Source organism: Cyprinodon tularosa, unplaced genomic scaffold (assembly GCF_016077235.1).
Source record: "Cyprinodon tularosa strain WSP-4 unplaced genomic scaffold, ASM1607723v1 ctg246, whole genome shotgun sequence".
NCBI classification, from domain to species: domain Eukaryota; kingdom Metazoa; phylum Chordata; class Actinopteri; order Cyprinodontiformes; family Cyprinodontidae; genus Cyprinodon; species Cyprinodon tularosa.
The window spans coordinates 277,851-302,623 of record NW_024038913.1 but is presented as its reverse complement, the minus strand read 5'-3'; positions in this window follow the sequence as shown (position 1 = coordinate 302,623).

Below are 24,773 nucleotides of genomic sequence, written 5' to 3'. Positions count from 1 at the left end.
GTTGCAGCTGCTCTTTATCTACCATGTTTTTCTGTGCAGAACTGTACATGTTGTACATTCCCATCAGCTTTTTTGCAGTTCATCTTTTAAATGTTTTTTGAATGAAGACCCTCTCCTTTAGAGCGATGTACTAGAAAGCAGAATCTCTAATTACATCAGTTACATCAAATTATTTAGGTCCTGCTCTTAAAGCTATATGGCAGGATGTTTTTTTTTTTTTTTTTGGATCATCAAAATTAGTGGTCCTCATAATTGTCAATCTTTCTCGTAAATGTGTTAACGGAAGGCCTACCAAAAGTACTGGTCCCGATTTTCACTTACCAGTGGTGAGTCTGACATAGTGGAAAAATAGCAAATCTTCTATTGGAAAGTAAGCTTGTATGAGCGATGCAAACAGCAACTTTTCAAGGAAGCGTGCAGGAGGAGAAATGGTCTTGTGCATGCACTCACATACGTTTAATAGGTGTCCCCTCCCTATTTTTTTAAGTGGAGATGGCGGGTCTTTTCAGAAATTTGCAAAAGTCCTCCACTATGAAGTTTTATGCCAGATGTAAGGGTGTATACCTTCTAAAAGGTTCAACTTTTGCATTGCCTGTCCTAAAGGTATTGGGGATCATCACATTTTTTTTTTTTTTTTTTTTTTTGCAAATAAAAAAAATACCCTTTTAGTGTTCAGCTCGCCAATGGAAAGTTTCTGTGGTCATTTTGGGCCTTAACATGAGAAAAGTAAGTCCTTCTTTCCTTTACACAAAGTATTAGGTTATCTTGTCATTTCCAGACAAAAGCACAACATTTTACCTATATCTTTTATATATACATATTTATCCATTATCTTTATATGCGGGCAATTAGTTATTTTAATGGATTTTCATTCACTCATTCATTTGTTGATTCACTCATTCATTTTAAACCCACCACTACTTCGAAGATTCATTGTTGTTCCATATTTTTTTAATCATTTATAGACTAATTTGGCTCTTACTTTGTATCAGTGGAGTCCAAAAGCTTTAAAAACAGCATTGTAACCCTAACCAGATTGACTGATATTAATGACTTTATTCTTTCAGACAGCATCTACATTAATACATTTTCATACTGGTCAGGCAGTAATTATGCATTAAAGCGACTTGTGAAATTGATCAAAAGAGTGGTTAATCAGAGTTAATTCATTACAGCTTTCACACAAGGGCAGGTTAATTTGAAATTTTCAAAAATCTGGCCTTTTGATTCAGTTAGGTTTTCTTTGTCTGCCATTAAAATTAAGGTTATGATGTAATATAATTCCAAAAAAGATAAAAACAATGTAAAATAATATCTTAAAATGGACAAACTGGAGAAATATGTAAGGATGCAAAAATAAACAAATTTGCTCACATTTCTAATTACAGCTGTTCTCCTTTACCAAAACATTTTTCAACATCAGAATGTGTGACTTTATTTTTCAATAACATTTTAAAATAACAGTTCTTTTATGAAAGGCTGGCAGATTTAAGTGTCGGTGTCTCTGTCACTTGAAAGCCTCATGGCAAAGGAAGTAAAGTAAAACAATACTGGTATTAGGTTATTTGCCCAATTAGTGCATATTCAAGAAGAACAAAGACAGAGCTATGCTTCATGTGGTTTGAAGTAAATGCAGGCAAGCCTCAGGAGGATGGTAAACAAAGTCATATAATTTTATTTAAAAACAAAACCCGAAGGTGCTGCAAGTCCAGGAAGGTACATTATGAGTGTGACAAGAATGAAATCAAGACTTGACTGTGAAAAGACATAAAACAAAAACAGGGACATAGAACTAAAAAAGTATAACTGCATTCCTGGGATTAAGTATTAAGTAAGGAATGCAATAAGCAATATTGGGGAGATGTGCTGAACAGAACATTAAGCAGAAGCAAACAAACATTAAATCAGGGTAATTTTAGGTAGGCCAATGTTTCAACCTCATTATTGCTTATTTGGACAACAAAATATCCAATAGACTTTCTATTGGATTGCATGATTAAGGTGATATTTTATTAAACAATTTTACAACAATGATTACACAGAATGAATACAATAACACTTTTATTTATTTCATATCTTTTTAATTGAGAAAAATCTCACAGAGACAAGGAAAGGCTATGGCTTGAAAAGTGGTTTAAGAAATATGGTTTATTGCTCATCAATAGAAATGGGGCACTTCATCAGAAAAAAAACACGACCTTGGCTATTAAGAGTGAAGTTTTGTTGTCTTTGGCTGCATATATATTAACCAATTACAAAGTTCCCAATTTTACAAGATAGAACGTTAATAAATGTTTGGGTGTTTAAACATTGTTTTTGGTTTTGTAACATTTTAGAACAAGCAACAATCGATCATGTCTGTTGAAATTGAAAATCCCTTCCAAAAAATGCAGCTTATTATTCTCTTTTGCTAAGGTATGGGTTTGCTCTCCATGCCTGTGCAGTCAGTAAGCATCTGAGTCTCTCCTTTCTAAGTTACTTCATCCATGGCTCCATCTGCCTTCCAACCAAGCTGCCCAACTTGGTCTCTCTTCACCATCCCGCTCTACATTTGACTCAGTTGATGTCAATAAACTCTCCAATTACCTTCTTGTTGGTTTCCCCAGGTTGATAAGCTAGTTATGATTATAAAATGTGTCATTGTTTGTAGTTATGTTTACTATATAACTGCGAATTGCCTTTTAAATTACATCATTATGTCATGGTATAGTATGACATAGTATGGAGCATGGTAGCCTAGTGGTTAGGGCATAGAGCTTGGAACCCTGAGGTCCTGAGTTCAACTCCACTCCCACAGACTGTCACTCTGGGTTTCTCAACAAGACCCTAACCCCAACCTGCTCCCTGGGTGCCGCACAATGGCAGTCGACTGCTCCCCAAGGGGATGGGTTAAATGCATAGAGTTCATTTCATTGCCTGTACTTGTGACAGTGTAATCACAATAAACTGCTGGCAAAAAAAAAATAGTAAGGTGCTACCCTGAGATGATTGGTTGCCTCTGAATTTTATTTATTGCATCTATTCCCTTAGTGTTTTTTATTTCTTAGTCCTTCCATCTGGTTCAGATGTTATTTTGGTTTTTCTTACTGTTAGTTTTTTCTCCCTCAGCCGGAGCCACCAGTGATGAGTAGATGTTCTTCACCTGTGTCTCCTGGTTTAGCCTGTTAAAAGTGCTCTCAGTTCTTCTGAATTCCTCAGGCTGCCTTTATATGTCATGGGTCCTTTAGATACTTTCCATTTCCATGTCTTGTCCTCATCTGTTCTGTATTTTTCCCTCGATTAAACCAGTGGGAACGGCTTGCTGTCCCGTGTCAACCTCGGTCAAAAAACCCGCGTTAAAATTGCATTCAAACCGCTAGGCTCTGATTGACATACAAGAACATCAAAACATCAACCTATTTAACAAGGTGAAGAGTGAAGGAGGTAACATTACACACAAGCTACAACATCATTTACCTTTTGGCAGGTGAATAAGCTGAATGAGCGAATGCATGTGTGTGTGTAACAACTGTCTAAAACAAACTAAACCTTGCATACAAAAGGACAAATTCAGCGTTTGGATATCCGTTTAGAAAAGATGACGGATTAACAGTAAAATTAAACTCAGGTTTCAGACCTAGAATTTAAATATTGTATTCACAACAAATGGAAAGGGCAACAGTAAGGCAGTTATATTTAACTAATTTTGTAATTTAGATAATGGTTATCAGCAGAGTTATTAATCACCAACCAAAGAAGTTGTCTCTGTTTCCTCAAGTGTTAACAAAAAACGGGGTGGAACATTCACTGTATAAATAGTCACAGATAACCACAGTTAAAATATCTGTATCTTTATAACTATGTAACCATTACACACTACTGAAAATTAGCATAAGGTAAATGAAAGACTGATAAAAATGGGAAAAAGGGTTATATGAGTCCATTCAAATAGTCTAGAAGAATGTTAGACGTTTTAAAGTTTGGTGTGTTAATGCATTCAAGGTGTCCTTTAAAATAGCAGCAGATAAGTGTAAATAATAACTGATGCAGAAATCTTCAATGCAATCAAAAAAGAGAAGCATGTAACATGACTTCAGCTGAAGGCCACTGTTTCTCGCCTATCAGTTCCGGAGGTTACAAGGTAAAGAGAAAGAAAAAGGGGGAGTCGGTTGCTTAAATAATCTCTGTCGCAGAGATGTGACCTCAGGGGGGCTTGGTTTGTTTCATCATTGACATCTGATCCTCAACACAAAGCAATGAAATGGGCTTTCCATCATAATACAAAAATATAAATTGAGGTGAAAGTAAAAAGAAAAAACAAACTTTTGCTTCTTTTATAAATTGACATTATAAATGTTAATGAAACTCTTAAACATGGTTTTGCTATAATAAATATAAATGAGATCAAGGTCCCCTCAATAGAAAAAAGTACATATAAATCAAACTTTAAATAAATTAAAAAACTTAGTACGGTATTTGAAACTTTATATATGTGTGTGTATATATATATATATATATATATATATATATATATATATATATATATATATATTGCTCAGTTGCATTATTAAAGTTTAGAAACATTCTCTGTGTCATCATTGAAAATTGTGATCTTTTTTCTAAATATATGAATTACATTAGATTGTTTCTATAGCAATGACCAAAGACTTCAGTAAGTGAAGCTGGAGGCCATGTGTTTATTTAAATAAAAGGTCAGTCAGTGACTCTCTGCAGATCATTTATCTGAAACAATATTCCAATAGAATGTTCTATATTTTAATTACACCTATAACCCAGAGAAATTTGCACTATTTTATCGATAAGCTCCTGTTCCTACTTTGAAAGAGAGTCTAAAAAGAAGACTTACACTGATGCTAAAACAGAGCAGAACAAGCTTACTGTAATAATCTCCAGTTATAGCAGAATACATAATCACGAGTTGGTTTATGTTGCTGGGGAAACTGTTTCAGAATCAGTAGGTCTGCCAAGGTAGCACTGATTAATAAGCGACTGGATATCCTGTATGTCCATTTTTGTAAAGCTTGGCAAACTATGTACATACTCAATTGAAATCAGAAGCAGCTCGTGTTTAACGGACTGATTTGAAAAACAGATGAGATAATTCACAGGGATTCATGGTGGTTGAGAAAGAAATGAAAAAGTAATGATGGAGAGCGGAGAAAGTGACAGCTGATGATGTGGGGGTGTGGCGGCACACTAAAACTGGCAAGGAACACACAACCAAAGAGAAGATGAATATGTTAAGTGGCTCAAAAGATGAAAGAAAAACAAAGACAAATAAAACTGAAACTTGAAGAGTGTCAGAATGAAGTTATGCCATGCATGTGCAGCATGGATGGATGGATAGTTGTGGGTGCTTGTATTAAACCATCTCTGTGAGGAGCAATGAAGTGGATCTATTAATGAAAGTGTGAAAATCTGTGCGGTCATGGAATCGACACACATATAGACACACACGGAGGCACACACTGTGCTCCCTCTTCAGGCTCATATCATTACCCATCATTACACCCCCCATTTGGCATCAGCAGGCCTGATCGATCACCGCCGATAACTGTCTCACTCCAGGCCGTCCTATCTATCTCTATCTCACCCTCTCTCATATCTAGCTCTCTGTATCTCTTTTTTTCACACCACATCTCCTCACTCTCTGTCTCAACCCCCTCGTGCAATTCTCTTCTGCCTACAAACTGTATCAGGTTGAAAATTACTTAAAATGCCCGCCCACCCTGTCCCGGTTGTTTTCAGCTTTGCTTTCAGCTTTTCAAAGTATTTCCTCTCCATCTCTCGTCCACCAGCTGTCGCCAGCATCAGCCATTCTTACACTGACTTCTCATTAAGTTTCCTGGGATTTCTTTTTCTTCCATATACACATATGTACCTTTTACCAACCCCACATGCTGACCAGTCACCTTGTACTTTCATTTGTCAATGACCTGCTTTCAGCTTTATCTCAAAGCACCTTTCCTTCTTCCTTTCATCTTTCTCTCAGTCTCTGCCACCCATCTTGCTTTCACTCAGGCAGCCCAGTCACACCAGATGTGTCTTTGCATGCAACTCACAACTCCCTTCCTCCTCCACTTCCCTCTAAGTTTGTACCACCATTTTCATCCGCTTTGCAACTAGAAAGTGGTGCTCATATGAAGATTGTAGAAAAACATTTTTGGCAATGCTTAGCAGTGGGTTACAAAGAACAAATCATTTGATATAAGTTTGTGTGTACCGCTTTTGTATATAAAAAAGAAAAAAAGTAGAAGTACTTTCACATGTGGCAATAAACACTTAACAAATAGATATTAAAAAAGGACTCAGCCAAATCTCCTTTGAGAGTCTGCCATGAAAACGAGAAGAGCAATCAGCTGCAGTTTGTTCCCTTCTCCTTCACCATCCCTCTCTTTGCTTACATCTCTTGATCTAATGATGCTCTTGCTTGTGTATGCTCCACATTGATCCTAATTCAATTTGGATGGAATGGGTCTTTGAGACAATTGTCTGCGGCGATGGCCCCAGATGGATTTTTAAGCTACTTCTGCAGGCATAAGAGATTAATGAGAGGAAGGCCACACTGGACAGAAGAGAGCAACAATCAATTTCACAATAATTCCATATTTACACATTTTCGTATAAGGAGTAATAAAGCAGGAAGAAAAAAGGGAGATGAAGTCCCCTGAGAAGAGAGAAGCTGCCTCATGGGACCAAGACGAGGTATCTAAGGAGGAAATTTATGCAACATGTTCACCCCAATGTACCTATATTCTGCTCTCTGCTTCTATTCTCTGCTTTGTGTAAAAATAGAATAGAACAGAATAGAAATACCTTTATTTTCCTATAGCAGAGGTATTCTGGTGTGACGGTAGTAAAACAAATACACAGATAAGGCTTGAGCACACAAAATTAAAATTTAACTGCACTGCAAAAGAGGGAAACATTTTTTTAAGAAATGAAAAAAAAAAGAGAAATTGCCAACAAACTAATCTACTATATACAGTGTGGAGGAAAGTACTAGAGTTAAAAGAGCTCCTACAATAGTTTATTTCGGTTACAAAATGTCTGTGAAAGCCATTAAAAACTAGAAAAGCACTCGGAGAGCGCAGACCTCCACCAAGCAGAACATTTTGCCCCATATTGTGACTTACACCTACAGCTGAAACTCACTCATGGTCTGGATCATTGTGAAATTTTAATGAATTGTTCCTTGGAATCAGGTGCACCTTTGTTAAATTTCTTCTTAAAATCCTTTCATAAGTTTATAAATAAGGCGCAGTGTATGTCTGCAGCCTCTGGTTTCTGTATTTCTCTCACCTTCTTCATGCACTCTGCTTTCTTGTTTAATCAGCAGATCGAGACTTCGAGCAAGGCATGCCTCACCTTTCTTGTGTTCAGTATAATTCTTTTGGACTTTCTTCTCTCCGATGCTGAAGCTGTCAATAGTCACTGCTGCCACTCTGGTTTAGGGGGTAACTGCTTGTTTCACCAAATCATATTAAAGAATCCCTTCAAAAATTGAAAAGTTATCCTGTACACAGACGGAGAGACAAACTAAAAATTAAAAAAAAACATAATCCAAGGAAAGCCCCTTGTGTAGGGTGAAAATATTTTGATTTCCAAAAAGGAGGACACTTTGCTCAGCCTTGAGATGGATTCAGACAGGCTTCTCAGAGGTTAATCAACATGCTTTATTATACCTAAATGGTAAATTAAAATACATAACAAATAAAATCAAATAATTTTCTAAACATGACTGTATAAAAGAAATACAGCTTCAAAAAAATATCTCGTTACAGAATCTTCTGTTTTCCCAAGTCTAAGAAAGTACTCAGTCAACTTTGAAGAATAGCTCTCACCTCGCACAGCTTTTGTTTTGTTTTTTCAGTGTCCTTGTGAGTTTTAAGATCTCCAGCACCTTCGCAGGCACTTTTTTTTTTGCAGTTCGTCTGTGAAGCTGCACTTTTGTTTTGGCATTTTGTGTCCAATGCTGGTAGCTCTGTTCCCTGTGTGTGTGTGTGTGAGTATCTCGCTAAACCCTCCCACAGGGCAGTCCCTTGACAATAACGTCGGTCAACAAAGTACCGCAGTATTCTGTGCAAAGCGTCAGTCGATTTAAGCATACGATTACGGTCCCATGAAAAAAAACCCATACATTTTCATAAATTTTTAATTCCTCCCCAGACACCCCAGTTGAGAATGTAAAAAGTGGACATGTGTGGGCAAAAGAGGACGTTTGGCCACCATACCCATATGCATCTTGTAAGACAGAGAATCTATGTTGCCAATTCACTTTTCCTTTTGCAAAGACTTTAGTAAGCATGCTAAAGTGCATAGTACCATGAAGCCTTTGAAGAACCCTGACATTCTGAATAAAAGATGACTCTGACTAAAGCGGAGCTACGGGTCAGGTGTATTCCATCTATTTCTGTTCTTCTTGTTGCATTGTTTATTTCATGTGCTGTTTTCTGCTCTTTTATATTATATTTCATCTTCTTTATTGTAATCTTCCCAGTTATTTTCACCTCAGAATGTTAAAGGATTTGTTTGATTTTGCTAAATATTTGGTTCTTGGTCATTAAATAAGGCTACATTCACACAGCAGCCTGAAGTGACCCGAATCAGATTTTTTGCCCAAATGTGACCTGTACCTGATCTTTTCATGGCAGTCTGAAAAACACAGATCATATTTGCTTCCAATGCGACCCAGGTCACTTGGCTATGTGGTCCTAAATCCAATACTGTACGTATCTGATCTTTGTAAATACGACCTGTGTCTCATTGGCCAGGTTGCATTTTTCCAACCTGAATGACATTAATAACCGACAAAGCTCCATATTCTGTGTCTTGCTACGCAGAGGCGGGAAGAAAAACAACAACCATGGTGGGCGATGATGCGGAGAGCAGTCTTTTTTTACCATCTTGAAAAGATTGTAAAGTTGGGAAGTTTTAAGGTTGGGAAAGATCGTGAGAAACGCTCCAGCACTACTATTAATGTTTACTTCCGTAAACAGTGCAAGTTTGGTTGTGACGTCATTGCGTCCTTTACTGTTGTATGAATGCAGTTCACTCTGCTATCTGAGCTATCTCTATAGTTATGCTGCTATAGGCTTAGACTTATTGAGGACATAGGGACCCCTATTTCATTATTTTACTTCATTGTAAATCTATTCTTCCACTCTGCAGAATCTGTTAGTTTAATCTTTAATGTTATGCTCTCTCTGCCTTTTCTCATAGTACCTTCGCCTCATCTGTTCCTGTTTGGCTGTGACACCACCCTGGAGAGAAATATCAGCTGTGCTGCTGCCATCAACACCTTTTTTCAGTTATAGTAAAAGTTCAACCCCACCTTTGTTTATAGATATTGGAGATCGGCCTGTTTTTCCAGTGTAGTCCTGTTTCTATGACTGTGACTGGCTGGATGTGCTCTCTTCATCCTCTGACATGGGAGTCGGCTCAGAGCTTGTCTGCCTGACTGTGTGTTTCCTGGACGGGGCCGCCTTTTACAGTTGCTTTTTGTATCTTTGCTTCTGTCTCCTTTAACCCCAGTCGGCCTCAGCAGATGGCCGCTCACACTGAGCCTAGTTCTGCTGGAGATTTCTTCCCGTTAAAAGGGAGTTTTTCCTCTCTACTGTCGCCACAAGCATGCTTAGCGTGAGGGATTGCATCTGAGTCAATGACTCGATACAATCAACTGGTTTCCCATAGACAGAAATCTTTGAATCAATTTGTTAACTATAAAGTACCTTGAGATGGCATGTATTGTGAATTGGCACTATATAAATACACTGAAATGAACTGAATTAAATTACATACAAGTCGCATATATTTGTAAATGTGAACGGCAACGCAAAAAAAATCAGATTTCACAAAAAAAATCAGAATTGAGTATTAAGGCCTGCAGTGTGAACGTGGCCTAGTTAACCAATTTTTCCAGCTTTAGAGATGAGTCTGTACAATTTTAAACCAAGGGCGATGTTGCTTAGGAGCCAAAATAAAGTCTGAAGTAAACTGCCGTGGATACTAATTTGAAAATAATTAGACTGACTTGTGGTTAATTTTTTTTTTTTTACTTGATCTAAAACCTGTGGTCAAAACAACAGGCATGTTTTGCCAGGCACCAAAACCAGACATTTTTTTTTTCCATTGCCATCTCTATCTAAAAAAAGCTGTGGGCTAAGCTCCAGAGAAAAGCGTATCCAGGAGACTTTTGAGAGATTGAGGAATAATTTAGGATAGGTCGTGCTCCACCCATGTGATATTGGCATATTCTACTGACAGAAAAGAGTAAGGTAATACAAGAAGCTTTGGTAGTGGTGCACATGGGTTTCATTTAAATGTCTTATAAGGATTTTATATTCCCCTCTCTGTATAAATATACTCATAGTGTAGGCAATTTTATTTAAATGTGAATTTATTCTATCATACACATGTACACAAAATGAAACGGAATTTCGTTTTGTATACACTCTGTGTATACAAAATGACAATAAAAGTTGTCTAAGTGTAAGTTTCCTTCGGTAAGAAGTAATTATTGTGAAGAAGTATAGGAGAAACATTATAGACAAAGGTTGTCATATTAAGTTTGTATTTCTTTGTTAAAATCTTTTTCAAGTATTCCAGTGGACATATTTAACATATCAAACTCTCTATCAGCTTTATCTAGGACAACATATTCCTTAAAATAAGATTCTATTTAAAGGACTTTTTTTCAGTGGAGATTCAGACTGTGAGACCCTTCTCTTTGCAGAAGATGTCTTGTTTGGCAGCATCTGGAGAGTAGAGGCTTTATACTGTATATGCTCAAAGCTGTGCTGCCTTTCAGTATATTTATAAGTTGTGTGAAAATAACATAGAAACAGTAGGTAGGTTGGTTTAAACCTAATTAAGAAAAGAAAGAAATAATATAGAGCAGAATATCTTTTAAAATACAGATCAACTTGAAAACTAATAATGGGAGGTGGAAAATTTTATGAAAAAAATCAGTAAGATAACAATAAGCAGAGATAAATACTCTGGAATGATAAGTACTGATGAAATTCACAGGAGACAAGATGGTTAAAGAAACCATTGGCATAACAAAGAGAGCCAAAATAAACACATTTTAAATATTTATCAGAAGGATTTTGAAAATCCCAACAAAGATAATCATCCATAGTCTCAAAAAACATAATGATACCTAGAGCATTTTCTCATTAATGTACTCACAATGTGCTCATAAATAGTCCTTTTAAAGCCCTCTACTTTAACATGCCTACACTTGCATCGGGAACCTAAATACATTTGATTTTATTGAACCTGCCGGTTGTCGCGTTTGCACCATTGTCCCATGACACGGCACTCTACCAGATCGGGCTCACGTCAAAACACTTTCTTGAAGTGAGCAGTGTAGAGATGTCACTTAAAGCCGCCTAAAGCACTGTGTGTAGTGGCTGTTGTTTTCCTGCTTTCCAACTCTTTGAGCATCTGGCTAAGATGGTCTCTGGAGGCTGAGCTATAAGCCCCTGACGTGGTCCCAGTGGGCTGTCTCATTGACAGGAGATCAGACTATATCAGTATGTGCAAAAAGTACGCAGGGAGCTAAAGGATGGATCCTATTTCAGCTGATCCAGCACACTGAGAGGTGGCTACGAGCGACACAAAAAACAGATTTTCTGCACTTTTTTTTGTCTATGGACATATGTGTCCCTAAATCTATATCATTTGAGCAGATTTTAGGAAAAGACATTGATGGAAGAGATATTCGGCTTGTGTGTAAGAGTGTGTTAGTGAGAGAGAGGAAGATGGAGAATATGTTTGCCCTGTTCACACCGATCTGTTTGTGTGGGAGTGCATTAACATCTACGTGGGCTCGAAGGGAGGCTGAATATGCAAAACAGTTGGAACAAAGGCTAATAACTCTGGAACGGTTGTGCAAAAATATGTTCCATTTCCTTGAATTCGATGTTATCTAAACCATCATCATTTGGAAGAGAAACATAGCTTCATGTTATCTGAACGATTAGTGAGATTTTTCAGTAATAGAATAGGTTCAACCCTATTAGGGTCGAACCTAGCATTGGTAAAATGTTAACATCGAAACAAGCCAAACCGTTTCCATGTCTGAGAGCGAGAATATTATCTGCTATTATAGTGTAAAATCACAGCTATATAATAGCCATTTCTTTAGCCCAGAAGTGTGCAGAAAACTAGAGCTTTTTTGGATGTGTAAGTTAAAAATGTAAAGCTTATGTTACATTTTGTTGCACATAATCTGCCTGCATGAAAATCCTTGAATCTATGCTTGCAAGCTTGCTGGAGAACATGCAGTAGCGTAATAATAATTTGCTTTTCAGTGAATGTGTGCCTCATTTCATATCAACAGTGGAAGGTTGCTGACAGTAAGGGGATTTGAAAAGTGTGGTTTTGAACTTTTTCATGTAAGAAGTCAGTTTGATCAATGTCTGCTGCAGCTCTTACTTGCTTTAGGGCACAGTGAATCTCTGATAGATGAACCCTCCCTGTGAGCACCTGTACTTATGTGTAGGTGTTCACTAAGTAAAGAGAAAAAAGCAAAACAAATCAAGGAGTAAACACACTTGTGTGTACATAAAATATTATCACCATACTGAATCTGTTTAGTTAAAAAAAAAGAGGTGTGGGTGTATCTGTGGGCTTCTGCTTCTGTCTCTGTGTTGTACTTACTAATTCAATCACATATTCAAAGCCTCTTAGTATCATCTTACCCGTAGACTCGTGGCGGCTAACAAAGACACCAATGAGTCTCTGGACTTTATCAGTTGGCCCAGCCAGTCCGCCTGGCAGTCAAGCCTCAGTGCCCAGTCTGGCCCTGGAGCCCAGCGGCCTGCAGAGGAGCCCATGTGCAGAAAACCTTTTAGAGCTTTAGCAATCCAATTAAGGCAGTTTCTTTTTTTCTCCACCACTGTTGATGCAGAGATAAGTGTTCTAGTGGACTACTCAGATCAACTCTAAAAGCACTGCTTCATCAAAATAAGAACTCAAATTTCTGAGTGTACCATTTTGGGTTTCTTTTCATCTTTTAGGAGGTGAGATGGTGTGCTGATGCTTACATACATGCACATAAAAAGACATGTCGCGGTGGTTGTCAAGATGTGAAATAATCATGCAGGATAAAAGCCTCCGCCGATGGAGAGAGCAGGGTTTGATGAAAAGCTATGAAAAGATTTTTATACTTCTGATTTGGAGAAATAGACGTGAATTATGAGCCTCTGCATGAAAACTCTGAGAGTTTATGATTGTGTGGTTTCACTAAGACAGGTATAACTTAAAAAGCCTCCGTATTTATCTCCAAGTGTTCTGGCAGAGCGTACATAGGATGATGGATGATGTCTTCATCGGTGGCCAATTCTCTGAAGTTGCGGTTTGAGCGCTGCACTGAAAAACTAGATTACATTTAATGGACATTCACTCCCATCCAGAATTAACTGCAGGCTAAACACATACAGCTGCTCATAACACTGCATCCAATAAACCATTTTGGGATCTAGTGTTAAAAGTAGCGACCCAGAAGAATGAAAGATAAACAAGATTACTGACAATTTTCTCAATACATTTTAAAGTGATTTTATGGAGTGATAAAGAAAACATCCTTAGTTGTCATTGAGGTGAAATAAATGTATTTTCTATGCAAGTAACTGTTAAAAAATAGCAGTAAGGCTATGCTGAACACGGTCTTTAGTACTTCAATAAATCATAATATTTTTTTCATGGAATAAACATAAATTCTTACAACTAATATTAGATAATATTTATATATGTATTTTGTTCTGGGGTGGTCGAGGAAAGCAAGGAATATATTAAAAAAAGATTGAATATCCCTATTTATTGTGAAAAAATCCTAATAGTATGTAAACTCAATGCTCAAATAAAAAAATCTTCTTGGGGATAATTAATGAGCTCTGTATGTAACCTACAGTAGTCAACATTTTTATGTCTTTATAATTGCTATGAAAACCACCATAATAGTTCTGATTTTTTACTATCTTTTATTCCTCCATAGCAATACGAGCACAAACCACTTGTAACATCTTCGTAATTCAAATGCAATAGTTTTTTGGACTGATTAAATAATGCAAAGTCAGTTGCAGCTTCCTATTTCCATCATAGGGTGACCTTTAGTACGGTCTGCACCTGTATAATTTTCCTCAGGGTGTAAGGATGTGGGTAAAGCTCAGCTATATACAGTTGGAGTTCTCAGCAGGATCAATAGCTCCTCCTGAAGCTGTTCTCAGACACATCTCCAGTACCTCGGGTGGCCTTTGTGACAAAGAGGTAAAGAGAAAACACTCCCCAGGCTGTTAGTGCCTGCCAACCTCTTCTTGTCCCTGCTCTTGCTTCTCCTCAACCAGCTGAGGGAGAAATGGATAATTTAAACTCACTTGACGGAGGGAAGCGTTCCTTATATTTTCATGATCCACAAAAATATTGTTGTGACTTAACCTTTCGTAAAGGCAATGGAATATTTCCTCCAGATTCATCTATGCTTGGCCTTGCTGAAGCAAGCTGAAAGAGCCGGAGGGCGGGGTCCATGTATATTTACTGACTCAGAGCCCCATCCATCAAAACACACAGCATGTTGGCTCCACCTGTCTGTCATTGTCCATTCTCATCTCCTCATTTATTCCTCTTCCCTGGTCTCTCCGTAGTCTCTTATAATTGATATGTGCATGTTTAAGAAGAATGCTTTCTCCTTTGTCTTTCCTGACACTTCTCTCTTGTTTTTATTGCTGACTTTTATTTTCCTCCTATCATAATTTGTCACATGTTACTTTATGCTCCTGTCCAGCACCTGTACACAATTTCTGAGTCCTCCTGGAGACTAAAGCAACATGTCTTTTGGGACCAGCACCCAAGAAGGTTAGAGAGGGTAATTTCAGTCACTAAGTGCATCTTATCAGTTGAATTCTGTGTTTGAAGGTGTGCTGACAGTCAGCAATCCTTCACTGATCACACTAAAGTCTCACAGATTGGAAGAATGTGTTAAATCCTGGTGGGAAAAGAGGTAAGTGTAAATGAGTTAAGGGGATAGTACAGAGGAAGGAGAGATTGCAGTTTTATCCACACAGCAAGAATTGACAGAGATGTAGCTTTCACTGTGGGCCATGTTAGCCTATTAGCACTTTCCATGAAGGGAATGTTTTTTTTTTGTTTTTTTTTTTTATGAGGACCCACATGTATGCATTTTCAACGATGAGATGATTCTAAAAAAAATTAACCCTGAAAAGCAAATTTCAGCAAAGTGCTTTGCTTTGACATAGTAATGGACATGCATGCATAAATGTGCGTAGAATGAAAGAGAGTTGGAGTGGAAGTTGGAGTTTGAGTGGAGTAGACAAGCGTCTGGTATAGAAGCAGTTTTAATATGTTAGCCTGTCTCCCTGCTGGCCTCCCCTCCCCCTTTCAGGGACGGCACTAATGCCATTAAGTGTGGGACAGATCTGTTCCATGTCTGCAGGCCTGCCAGTCTACTGGTCTGCCTCGAGACCACTCTCCATCTAATCCTATCCTCTCCCTCCCTCCCTTCCTCCCTCTCCCCTCCACACCAGAGACAGGAAGAGGCGGCTGGGAGAAAAATCTAATAAATAAATGAGAGGATGCAAGAGGAAAAAAATATATAAATTAAGTTCTCCGTTCTCGTAAATCATGTTGCCAACTTCCAGTAGACAGGAGGGCGGAGCTTAGAGAAGAGATCGGGAGACCATAGGTGGAGGAGGGAGGGAGAGGAAGTGAGTAAGAGAGACGAGAGATTTTGAGAGAGAGAGAAAGAGGTTCGGGAATCGTTTCTATTCCACCCTCGACCAAGGCTTGGCTCTGGAGACTTGGCGGCGAGGTGTTTTTAATTGATTTTTGATTAGATAGACATGGGGGGAGACGGAGAGGGAGGTTGTCCATTAGCATGAGGGGAATGAACCTCAGAGAGAAAGAGAGCGAGATAGGAAGGTACAATACAGGAGAGAGAGAATATCTGAAGCAAGAATTATGAACGACACTTAGGCAAATGACCAGTAAAAATATGCACATACATATTTTATATGCAACAGTGAGATACAACTCTATCTTTTCTAAATTCAGATTGATATGAGGCTTAATTGACTGAAACCTATGCTTTAATTATACACTGCTACACAGAGATTTATGATATTCAATAACATGGGAACTTTTTTTATACTTGGGAAAACTTTGGTCTCTAGTGTCTTTCTTCTACATAAAAGTGCTTAAAGCGGTGCACACAAAGGGTAATGTTGATACTGTTAAGAGTGATATAAACTCTCTTCTAGACATACAGTCATCATCTACCTGTCCTATTGCATCTGAATAGATTGGAAAAAGGCTAGTTTAAGTTCCAATTGAAGTCGACAGCTCTGGGACTTTGTTGTGTCTAAAAGCTTCATATGGAATTACATTAAATGTGTTGATCAAAATTCGAATTGGCAGGAAAGTCCAGTTAACCATGTTATCCTTTCTCAAACTGTAAGAGTTGAATTTTAGACTGCATATAACGGAAAGATTCTGCTGGCAAAGCTCAAACCTATATTAATGCTTATCTGAGATTAGGTTAAAGAGGCACTAGATAAATATGGACATTTAGTACTTATCCTATCAATACCAGAGTCTCTCAGAGCTGAAGCACTAGTGCTCTGAGGAACAAGCAATTGCATAGACCATAATTTAAACATAAATAATTGTTTTGGCAATGGGTAGAATCTTCCTGTGCAGCAAGAATTGTTTGTATTTATTAAACCAGCCTCCAGAGATCTACTGGATGGATGCAACCATTCAGTAGTTTAAGAAAATACACTTTAATATCTACAAAAATGTAGAGGTAGCAATAATATAGTGTAAATGGTCTGTTCTTATAGTGCTTTATCAAATGACCCCAACACACAATACATTTACAGTAATCATTTCTAACCTTTTCACATAGGGATTAGATATTGTTTTATACTTTAAATATGAAAATATACATACACATAATACATTTTTGCATTCACAGATTATCACTGATTATCTTTCTCTGACACATTAAAATACATTTGATATTTAGAACCACATGGTGTGGGACAGATCTGGACACAAATTAAGGAAAAGATGAAGAATTATCAAAGCGATTAAATACTTTTAAAGTGTTGTGATTATTACCAGTTTATATTTCCCTTTTCGCCCCCATAGTGCTGTGGACTGTTGTTGACTGTAGAAAACTGCTGCTCTTATATTAGAAGGCCGCTATTATCAAGTTAGCCATTCTTTCATTCCTACAAGGGGAGGCTGACCAAACTTATACACAGTGGAAGACAATATACCCTGCAATTACTTTTTTTCCCCCGTAAATGCTTGTTTTTTTAATTGTTGTTCTCCTATGAAAATCTAATGTTTAAATTATAAGATATGTATAATTTGGCTGACAAACGGAATCATTTATTTCCTTAGTCTAACACATGGAGGTTAAATATCATATTTTTGTTTATAGAAACTTGCTATAAAGTAGTAGTACTTAAACGTGCTCGGAGGGAACACACTTTAGCTCCCTCCGCATGGCAAAAGCAATTAGCACAAAAATTCCTGCCTTATGTTGTAGTCCTGAGAGGTGCAGAAAAAACATTTATTTCTTTAGCATGCACGTGTAAAAAAAAAAAAAAATGAAGTAGGTTTTATTTTTCTCATACATTTTAATACATGTTTCATATTCTATGAAACCCCATTAATAATATTTAACATATGTTGAGTAAAAATGTACTCAAAACCGTCAGTGTGTTGTCACTCCTTAAGCCTTTAAACATCTGTGGTATTTTTTCTTTTTAGTTTTTTTCCTGGTTAATAACTTAGTTGGCATATCACCGTGTATGTGACAGAATTGCGTTTCCATTTGAGCAATAATTTATTTTATCTACCCTACACACACTTACACATATAGATACAAAAGTCTGCAATATTGTAACTGAAAAATAAAACAAATGAAAAATTTCACTCAGGTTGTTGACAATAATAAAAAAAGGCAAACTTTTGCAGAAGAAGACACTGACCTATGACCTCTAATATATTGATTGCTTTACGCTCAGAGCCCTGCGGACAGCATAATAACAACCAGCAAGCATTTCAAAGCTGATATTTGTTGTTGTTGTTTTATGTTTAATTTTTGTCCTCGGGTTTAGTTTTAATAGTCGGGCGAACAGAGGAGAGAAACAACACACTATTCTCCACCCATAAATTAGATTTTCACCTCCAGCAAACTTTCAGTAACTTGTCTCAGTTCTCATAAGTTTTCCCAGTCTCCAGACACCCCCACCCCCTTCCCTACACCCTCCACTTTTTAACTTGCATCGTCTTGGTCAGTGAAACCGGTCCCAGCTGCACTTAAACAGAAACCCAGAGCTGCGGACGTAGACACAATCACACACTCCCACTCCCACACCAATTCCCTCCGAGGCGCATAGGGCTGGACTAATATCCAAAGTGCAGGTGGGACCTCACTTTTGTAGCAAAGCTGAACAAAGCAGGACGAGAGCATGAGCTGAGTAATGGAGTGATGATCACTGCAGAGATAGAACAATCAGAGCGAGGAGGCCAGTGGTGGGGTGCACTTGTGGACCTAGAAAACTTGTTCACTAATTGTATCTTATGACTAATTGGTAAATTAGTGAAACCTATTTCAAGGCGCCAGGCTTAGCTTTGTGGGACACCCACAGCTCATTATAGACTCATATTCTGGGCAGAGGAGGAGAAAAATAAAGGAAATTATACAATTGCTCAGGTGAGGATGGCAATTAAGAAAGTGCTTAAGAAGAGCAGGAAATGAAGCCTCATACACGCATAATTTAGTATTCTCTCTTGTGTCAGGCTTTAAATCACCACCGATCCAGGGCATGCTGTAGAGGGAGTAAACACTGTATGTGTACTTCTCTATTTTTATTTGAATACATTACATTTGCAAATACAAATGAGACAGAAACTATTCATAACTCTGGCATATTTAGATTAGAAAATGTTTTAATTCAACAAAGACGTTTATACTAATAGTGAATGAGAAATGTTTATTCCTAAGGTAGTAAAATTATTTTTAAAAGAAATCACTTTTTATACTCAAAAAGACATAACAAAAATGAGTCCCATCAATGATAAACGCAAAACTCTTTATTGGTATAATATAGAAATCTTTTTGAATGCCTCTGCTCGTATTTTAGTAATGTAATTGTTTTTGAGAGATCTTCTTGTCATTGCCCAAATCTCCTCTTCTTGGTTCCAGTTGGGACTCTGACTGCACCAATCCTAAAGATCAATATTACCATCAGTGAGAAAAAACAGTTAATAGTTGCTAAGATAAAAAGTTTACCGTAAACTTGAATCAGCCAGAAATATGTATGATTCTGAATTCACTGAAGGTGTGTTTCTTGAGGTATTAGATATGTTTTCTATAATGTTTCCCTAATAAATTACTTAAGTTTATTAAAGCAAAGAACAGTCTGAAAAATGTTAAGCGGCAACTATGGCTAAGTAAGAAATCCAGTCATCCAGGAATCCAAAACGTTGTGGGTTTGATCCACACTTCTCCTGTTTGCTGTTGGCAAGACAAAGGCATTCTTGCTGCCTTATTTTTTATTTTTATTTTTTTATTTGGTTTGATGACTTGAAAAGCTACATTTAAATTCACTCAAATGATCATTTATATAATTTTCTGCATGCTCTTACAATGAAAAACGTTTTCCCCCAAAAACCTTTGCAATGTTGAAGAGTTTCTGACGATGTGACTAGTTAAGAGCTGCAAAGTTTATATAAATGAAAAGACAAACATGGCACAACAGTGAAAAACTGGTTAAAGTAATTCACTGGTGATATTTCCATAATATGATAATCAGTCCAGTTAACTCTTGTGGAAACTGATTTAGTCAATATTTTTCAAAATTGAAACTAATTAGCCCAAAATACAAGAACACATTGCTCAGCTAAAGATTATGTTCACAAACAACAACAAAATTACAAAATATAATAACAAAATAATAAATACAAACTGTTTTGTTCTTTTTATTCTTACAAGAGTCTGAGAATTTATTCTTCAGATAATTTATAAAAGCTGTCATCAGCATAGCTAAAAACTGTCTTTCAATTAATGGTCAATCATCAGCCCTGCTCTTGTTATTCCTTACTTTTAAACTCATTTCCCCTTGCTTTATTTAGCTGACTTGGTCTGCTTCATCTATTTAACATGTTTTAGGGACATTTTCAATATTTCCACAAGGACACCATTGATACCACCAAAACCCCCTTTCCCCACCCTCCCCAACCAATTTGGCAGCACTAAAACTAATATTGTCTTTAATCAGATGCAATTAGGTCTTCAAGTTAAGATCTTTTCCCAATTAAAACTCATTAGGCCCATAATGTCGTTAGGGGAGTCTTGTGTAACCACTGCTTGCATATGCAGCCCCCCTCCCCACAAACAGGAAGACACATCAATGGCTCTGTGCAATAAGAACTGCTTACAAAGAAGGATATAGTGACAGTCGGTTTAGTTGTCAGTTGCAAAAAAAAAAAAAAGAAAACAGAAACAACCTTAAAAGTGCTCTTTGGTTTCTGTGCAGTAAGTACCCAAGGTCGCATATATAAAAGCTGTTGTTTAAAAACTTTTTACTTTTATGAAGGAATTTTATGTATTGGACCTTAAAGGTCTAACTTTGTCATGGTATCATTTTTTGATCAATGTGATTTCATTAATATACATTTATAAAGTGAATTTAGTGACACCATGGAAAAATCTAAGAAAACTGTCAAGATACAATGAAGAAAAGGATGAAGCCACAAATCTGTTTTCTCTGATTCTTAAAGGTGCCACATCTATCTGTCAAAATAATCATACGCAAGAATAAAAAAAGAACAGCTATAGCAGTCATAATCCTTAGGAAGGATATTTGTCCATGAAGAAAACAAGTTATGGTGCTAAATATGTTCTAATTAAAAAATAATGAAACAAGAATCCCTGAAAAAGCAAGGGGAAACTGGTAAGACATTGTCATTATCTGCAGTACAACAAATCCTCTAACAACATAAACTCAAAGGCCACTGAGTTAAGGAAGTAGCGATTACTTCAAGGACTGATTATAGTTTACAAAATGTACCAAATGACAAAAAAATCATCATAAAAATTAGAAATAGCTGCAGGTTGCAATTCAACATTGAAGAAAGAACCTGTGAAAAAAATGTGTTTTCCTAAGAAACTTTCTTTATCATAAAATCAGGTTTGATAATCACAACTGACCTAGAACAGAGCTGTATATTAGTATATTGTATATAGCTGTATACATATAAAGCGTACATCTAATTATCATTCTAAACAATAAATAGGCACAAGTAAAATGTAGACATTTCTGTGCTGCAAATACACTAAAAAAACATGTGCAGAGCCCTAAATAAAATGTTTAGAGATTCAAGTTCCTTTCAAAAAAGAAAAAAAAGGGGGAAGGTTATACATTTCTGTTTATCTTAGCAGCTTTGCATTTTCTTCCTGCAAAAACTGAGCAAATCGAGGCAATCAAACCAACAAAGGGACAAGTATATTGAATTTGAGGATCCCTCGTCATTATCAACGGCAGTTCATCATTGATTTTCGTGTCCATTGCTAACAGGTTTTTCTAAAGCCTTGAAACTTAGCTGCTGTACCTTGAGGGTAATGGGCTACAGTCACACAGACAAAGCCTTTTAACAAACAGAAAATTGCATCTTTACTTAGACCATTGCTGTTTGGGATCTTTTTAGTCATCTTGGACTATACGGTTGTGCCACTTTGCTATATTATTAACCTGACAATAACAGCGTTTGAAACCTACAGCCTATTTCTAATAAGCAGCACACTACTTTACAGGAAAATGGATGCATCACTGTGCATTCTTCACCTATGTGGAAAGGGCACATAAAATGTCTCCATGACAGAAATCACCAGTAATTACTATAGAGGTTAAAGCTTTCCTTAGCCTCTAATTGACCTTTTCTGTCAATCAACAAGTGATTTCCCCTTAAAATTAAACCAAGGGGAATGACAGAAGCAACAATGGTGGGATAATTGAAAATAATTGAGCAAATTGCAGATTTGAGAAGTTGGATTCATCAGCACTGCGGGGGAGGAATATGAGCATGTGGAGAGAGGAGAGGTGAACAGAGGAAAAAGCAGATCTTAATGATAATGAACAAAACACTCGTCTCTATTTTGCCTACACCCCTGAGGATCTGCTTATCTGAATAATCAGCCTCTATGTGTCTCATTGTCACATGTGTGAGAGAAGGTGAGCAGCTTTGATCTCTGTTTCCCAAGCCTCAGCCGCTATTCAGCAGCCGTAGGGCATACATCTTAGCCATGGGGAGGGAAAAGCCCCTTTCGCACCGCTGATATGTTTTTTGGGATGTGTTTGCTTGGATATTCAAATATACAAAAAATTAGCCTCTAAGCATTGCCCCCAATTGTATTAACCTGAAATTAAAATTTTCATATCAACCATAGTGGTGCGGTAGACTGTTAAAAAAACAAAAACCATGAGGGTGTGAAGGTTTGTCTCTCCTAAACGTCTCTTCTACCACTTTCTCACTGTCTGAAAAACCCAGTCTATGGCACTCCCATACCGATTGGCATTTTTAAAACAAGTTGTTCAAATTCCAGTGCTTTTCATGTTCTGGTTCAATACAAGATTTTTGCCAGGTAGAACAAGAGGTGAACAGGAATTTAAGGTCTTTTAGAAGCACGTATACCACTCAGGCATAATATTATGACCACTGACAGGTGAGAAGATAGTTTTGACCAATACAAAGAGGGAGAACAGTGGTGAACCAGTAACATGGTCACAGCAATCAAAGCATTGATTGACGTTGGAAGCAAAGGCTTGCCTTTGGGGATTAGTCCAACCAAATGTTGAATAAACTCAAAATGCAGAAAATCATCAAATTGTTTCTGGATGGTGTGAGTTGGTGTATGCTTTACATTGTACTTTGTCTAATACACAAGGACTGCATGGTCAAAGACAGCTGGAGAAACACACACTTGTTATGTTAAACTTGATTAAATAATGTATATGTTCATCGTTTTTTTGTCTGTATTGTGATTCAAAATACCTTAGCTGTCATTCATTTAGGTTAATTTATCTGCAGTACTGTGTCTTGTAAATATATGAATACATAATACAGGAATTTACTTAATGTCATTACCACCATGTGTATTAAAAAACTATGGAAGACATTTTTTTATTTACTGTTGTATACAACCAAAAATATGCATGACTGAAATATCATATAATCACACATTTTACAGTGAGCCAAAACTTAACCATATTCATTTAGGTTTATAAAAATTCTTAATGTAAGACTAAATCTGACGTGGACCAGAACAAACATTGTCCTGTGTACTGTTGGTGCCACCTACCATGATTTTATTGGCTAAAAAGAAAGCAAAATTAACTTATTAATGAACTGTTCCATCTAATTAGTAAATCATGCTTATCAGAAAGGGTGAATAATTTTAGACCTTTAACAAAAACTATGTGGATTTGCCAGTAAAACAGCTTACTGCTATATATTTAGTTTTAATAAAATTCTTTTTTACTAAATGTTCTATTGATGATAGATTTCTGTACGATATGGAGTAGCAATGACGACAAGCTATTGGTATTAAAAATATCCTCTTTGTTCCACATGTTTGTCATCTCTATTTCTTCCTCCTACTCCTCCACTCCTCAAGAGCTGCTTACCTTACACATCTTAAAAAAAAAAAATCTCTGCTGTAATTTACATTTCCATATGCTGCCAGTGGCGCCAGGCAGAGTGGATAATTGGGTTGAAAGTGGTGACTGTGAGAGCATGATCGAAAGGGATACAGAAAAAGGCAGTCTGAAAAAATAAAAAAATAAAACAAGCCATTACAGGATGGATCCTTTTTTTCCCTTCACTCGTCATTTTGCCATGCTGCTCTTAACCACTTGTGCAGCTGAAAAGATCTACCTTGGCCTCCCATTCTCTCTCACTCTTTGCCTTCCTCCCAGAGAGCCCCTTTCCCGCCCTGCCTCTGCCTCATCCATATTCATACAGTGTCTGCCTTTCTCTCTTTTTCAATCTCTCGAACATGCTCTCTCTTCCTATGTCTCACTGTGTCACCCACAGCACGGCGTTAATACACCAATTAGTACTAAGAGCAGATAATGGACTATGTCATACTGCACTACAAAAAAGAGGGGAGCAGAGAAGGGAGTAAGTAAAAAGAGAAAAAGCGAGTAAGATTGAGATTGAGACTGAGAAAAGGGAAGAGAGGAAGAGAAACTGTGTTTTTTTTCATATTCATGCTTAGTTTCTGAAAATGTTGAAATGGTGCTTTTATTGGGAATAGCTGTGTGGAAAGAGACGGAGGAAGAAAACACTGCAGGCTGCTGCAAAGGCAAAGCTGCAACATAAACACTTTGTCGGCCCCAAATGTTACTATCTGTTCAGTTATACTGGGCTTCAAACCCTTTTCAATGCTTTCATTCTATATCATGGCTAGTATTTTGACCTAGTTTCCAGGCATCTCTCCATATATGTAATATATATAAATATCTATAGTTAATTTGTGTATAAAAAAGGGCATGTACTGCAAATTTGATATGGTCATCATTTCAGTTACAGTTATAATGTGATTTAAAACTAATAAAATCCTACCTAATATCAAAATTTTTATTGTGGAAAAAAGTGCTCCAAAAGATTTTTTTTTCTCTTTTAAAATGTATAATATGTCAATCAGTGTAAAAAAAAGAAAAAGCTTCCTT